The sequence below is a fragment of the Tupaia chinensis genome, unplaced genomic scaffold, assembly GCF_000334495.1.
Source record: "Tupaia chinensis unplaced genomic scaffold, TupChi_1.0 Scaffold000308_1, whole genome shotgun sequence".
In the NCBI taxonomy this organism is placed as follows: Eukaryota; Metazoa; Chordata; class Mammalia; order Scandentia; family Tupaiidae; genus Tupaia; species Tupaia belangeri.
The window spans coordinates 777,318-782,644 of NW_006159798.1; positions in this window are offsets into that span (position 1 = coordinate 777,318).

Consider the following 5,327-nt stretch of genomic DNA (forward strand, 5'->3'; position numbering starts at 1 on the left):
AAGGAAAACCTCTCAAAAAAAAAAAAAAAAACTGGAAGGAGGCCAGCAGGCAGTGTGGTGGATAAGGGCACTGGATTCCCACATGGCCAACCATGGTTCAAGTCTCAGACCTGGTGGCTTGCTTTCTCACTTTCCCTTTCTCTCTCTCTTTCTCTGGTGGTCAAATTAAAAAAAAAAAAAACAATAATAAAAAAAATTAAAATAAAAACTAATAATAACAAATGGAGTGAAATAAATAAATAATTCTAAAAAAAAAAAAAAAAAAGCTGGAAGAATCTAACTCAGTGTAGACCTGAAAATAACTATCTCTGAGACAGGTGAGAGCCCTTTTCCCACACTCCTGCCATGAACATAAGCTTCAATCTGCTTAATATTTCCCTCACTCTGCTACTAACCTGCAAGGTGAATTACTATGATTTAGGAAAAAAATATGCATTCCTTAGTGGAGCAATGACATTTCTTATTGCCATCTCCAAAAAACAAATAAACAAACAAACAAAAAATGGTTAAATTGCTCTAGATATTTGTGATAACTACAAAGTTCGTGGCAACTCCTAGTGCTTTGCAGTTGAACAGTGCAATTTCATTCTAAGAAGGAGACTGCTCCAAAACACTAGCCACTACATGGACAACTGATCAGTGTTTTTCTGGGGAAGGAGAGAAACAGGATATTTTGATAATTAAATTAACAAACAAGTATTATGTTTAAATTGCTGGATTTACCAGTGTCTTTATATTATTTTGGTTGCCATGGAACTTCATGTAGGATGATACGATCATCCCTCAAAAGTTTATGCCAATATGCAAACAAAGACTTTTCCTAGGTACTGTTTAAAAAATTATTTTATAATTTCCTATCTACCTTTATTATATATCTTTATGGCATACAATAGAATTTTTCACAGCATGTGTGTATGTATGAAAAATCAAAGCAAGGATACTACCTTATACATCATTTTCAACAAAGAATCTTATATATATATTTCTTTTTTTGGAGAGGTTTTTTTTTTTTTTTTTTTTTTTTTTTTTTTTCGATTGGGCACAAGCGCTTGCCCAAAACAGCACAAGCGCTTGCCAGACAGAAAGAGACAGAGAGACAGAAAGCGAGAAATCAACCCCCCCCAGGGGGTATGGCCACGCCGCAATCCCTTCTCCTCTGTTCTCCTCTTGGGATCTTGAGCACGCACGCACACATGCCCGGCGTGAGGTTTAAGCCACCAGGTCCAGGACACAAACCGCGGTCGACTACATGGGAGTCCAGCAACATAGCCATTGCACTAACTTCTGGTCCCAAGAATCGTATATTCTTGTGCTTGTTAAAGGTTTTTATCTTGACCTCTTCCACTGCTGTTGTTTACCCCCTCCCCGCATGGTCTATGGTGTCTCCTCTTGTCCTCTCTACTTTGATGTCTTTGCATCTTTCGATTTCTGCCACAAAGTGTACACATTTGGGAAATAGTGAGCGAGCACATAACGGTGTTCGATTTTCATAGTTCGGAGTATTTCACTTATCGTTAAATCTTTTTTTACTTTGTATCAAATAAGAGAGTCTCATTGTTCTTTAGAACTTACTAGTACTCCATTGTGTATATGCCCCACATTTTTTTAAGGATCATCTACAGAAAACTATGTTTATTTCTTGGTAATGGAAAAGACTTTCTTAAACACTAATTGAAGGAAATAATACCCACAGTCCCACTACCAATATCCTTATCTCTTATTGAAAAATTATCTGGTAAGAAAAAAATTACACTTAGGCTCAAGTTTTCTTTTCTTTCTTTTCTTTCTTTTTTTTTAAATTCTAATTTTATTCTCTCTCACCATTAAGGTTGCATTTGCTTTTTGCCACACAACTGTAGTTCTCTAAAAAACCACAAAGGGTTATGGGTGGAAAAATAAGCCAAAGAGCCCTTCCAAAGCCTAAGATCTCTGAAAGGTAGGGTAGATGTGTCTTGTAAGCCACAGAAGATCCTCTCAGCTCCTTAACCACTGATCTCTCTCTTTTCTTACTACAAATCCGGTACATTTTCTTCATCTAAAATGTGTCCTGTCCCTCATGATATGAATGTAGAGAGGAAGGTTTATAAAAACAGTCTTAATTTCTCTTGATGTGTAACCTTTCTTCCTTGGCCCAAGTATCCCTCAAAAGGAGAGGGTACCTCAGAGCAACTGCAGGCTTAGTTTTCTGAGCTGCCAAGAAGATGCCAGCAGAGAGAGCCATATATTGAGGGGGGAAGATAACCAAATTTTCCCATATCACACTGTTCTCCCCATCACTTAAAATTAGTGCTAGAAACGTCATTAAAATAATCTAAACCAACCCTCATCTTTTTATGATGATAAATGTGGTGAGGTGGCTTGTCTAAATCCCAGAATAAGTTCATGTCCGGAAGTAAGCTAAGGTCTCCTATCCCATCACGTGGTTCATGCCACATTTTTTCTGAAAGATAAACTTAAGGTAAGCTGAGTTAGGTTTGGACTAATCTGTACTTGATTTAGATCCACAGCATTTTAGATATAAGGTCAGATTTGCCTGCATCTTTCTAATAGTCATAGATTCCCAGATCCCTTCAACAGTGAATTCTGAATCCTGGAGTCCATGTATCTCAACCGAAAAGTCTTCCTATGAATCTGAGCTCAGAAAAGTTGGAGAACTCTGGAGAAAACCATGCAGTCTGAAGATCTTAAGAGATGACCCCATTTAACTCAGACTTGCCTTTATTCTGAGCAAAAGCATAAAAGATGAATATTTCTAGTTAGGAGTCAAGAGTATGGTTGCTCCTTTGATGATTCCTATATTGTCCTTGTTATGTGACTTCTGGTAAGTCAGTTAACTTTTTTGTTGTCATATCTGTTAATGAAAGCTGAGCTTCAGTGACCCATCTGCTGGGATACTTTCTGAGCATAATTAGTTACTAGGAAAAAGGAACATGAACCTTTCAAATAAAAGGAATCAAAGATGGCCAGCAGGTTGTGTGGGGTTTGGGGTGCTGGACTCCAATGTCGAAGTTGCAAACATAGCAGTTTGAAATTCACTCCAGGCACATGTGCATGTGTGCCCAAAATCCTGAGAGGAGAATGGAGGAAAGGGGATTGCAGCACGGCTATCACCACTTGGGGATGATTTCTTGCTTTCTGTCTCTCTGTCTTTGTCTCTCCCATGAGCACACATGCCGTATCTCTTAAAAACGTTAATACTAAAGGATATAAAAACAATATATATATATATATATATATGTAAATACCAGATACAGTGTGTGTGAAAGTGGAGGGTTTGAGGAAGGACATTTAAAGGAGGGACAGGGAGGCAAAGCATTAATGGCACAAAGAGGTGTGGTATTATCTGTTGAAGATATGTTGTAGTTTTATCAACTGTACTAGGGAGTAATGTTCACCTGTTGAAATATCTACTTTGTAAGACAAATAATAATGTGATTAAATGTATGGAAGAAAATGAATTGAGAAAATATATATATGTAAATTAATAAAAAATAAAAAAGAAGAAAAATGTTAATAAAGGGTAATATGTTTCTCTTTTTTATTTTATTTTTAATTTCAAAGTCTAAATCTGCAAAGATAGTATAGAACCATCAAGTTAATAAAAACAAAAATAGAATTAATCAAAGTTTCTAATCTACACATAGACACAGGACTCAGAAATTCCAGAGCTTGAAATACTTGGTTTTTTTTGTTTTTTTTTTTTTTTGGAGAGATTTTCACTGTAGGGCGCATGCACTCACCAGACAGAGAGAGACATAGAGACAGAAAGTGAGAAATCACCCCCCAGGGGGGATGGTCATGCCGCAATCTCTTCTCCTCCATTCTCCTCTCAGGATCTTGGGCGCGCATGCACACGCGCCCGGCGTGAGTTTTAAGCCACCGGGTCCGGGACACGAACCGCGGTCGACTACGTGGGAGTCCAGCGACATAGCCATTACGCTAACTGCTGGTTCCCTGAAATACTGTTTGAAGGAGAAAACTACCTTGCAATCTGAACAAATTATACCAAGAATAGAATAACCTCTCCTATTTCCATTTCTTTTTCTCTCTTTCAAAAGTAGGCTATCTTACCTGTTGCTTATGAGAAAAAGCAAGTAACTTTTTTGTTAGAAATATGAAATATGTTTTAGGCTTAGTGTAGTGAAAATTTGCCAGGCGGTCAATTATGATCAGAAAGGAATTTTAACAAATAATTCTGCTATGATCTCTTAAGTATTTGTATGCTTACAAGGTACAAGTGCTTTTAATGATAAAAAGAAAACATTTCAGATCTTGTAGGTGACCGCAAGACCAAAAAGATGCATTTTAAACAGATGAACAAGCCCATAGATAAAATCTGAATTCTACATACTCTCGTAATTTTATTTCACTTCACTGCACGCAGGATGGAATCTAAACTGTGTTAGAAATCCTACATTTAGGGATCAACAGATGGCATAATGATTATGTCACTGGACTCCCATGTAGCAAACTGTGGTTCGAGTCTTGAACCCAGCAGCTTTAAACTCACGCCAGGCACATGTGCATGTTTGCCCAAAATCACCAGGGGAGAATGGAGAGGGCACTGCGGAGTTATCTTTCCCCATGGCTGGCTTTCTGTCTCTGTCTCTCCAGCCTTATAACAAACATCTCTCTCTAAAAAAAATAAATAAATAAACAAAACAAAACAAAACAAACAAACAAAAAACAGTAATCTATCTTTAGAGACAGTACCCTTTCCTAAAACCTGAGATGAGAACAGTTTGTTTTTTTGGTATCTCATCAGTCGTTATTATTAGCATCTGCCAATGTGATTAGCAACGAAATACTCTCACTGTGTTCCTGCTGTGTGCAAAAGAATCATAGACTCAACCACATCCTGGAAAACAGTATGGAATGGCAGGTAAAAATGTGAGTTCTATCATCACTCTTCTTGGAGTAAAAGTCCGAGGATCGTTTTCTCAGATGGACAGATTTACACAACTTAACCTCTGTATGTCTCAGCCTATCCATACAGAAAATAACTAAAATGAATGTAATCTCTCATGTTGAACTATTCCTAGTGTTTGACACATGAGCATCACTCACCAAACATATGCTGACTAGTTGGAACTTACTTTATTTTTTTTTTGGAGAGGTTTTTTGCTATAGGGCGTGTGCGCTCGCCAGACAGACAGAGAGACAGTAAGTGAGAAATCACCCCCCAGGGGGGATATTCACACCGCAATCCCTTCTCCTCCATTCTCCTCTCAGGATCTTGGGCACGCACGCACACGCGCCCGGTGTGAGGTTTTTTTTTTTTTTTTTTTTTGGGGGGGTTTTCCCTTCGGGTGGGGGCGCTCCGCAGA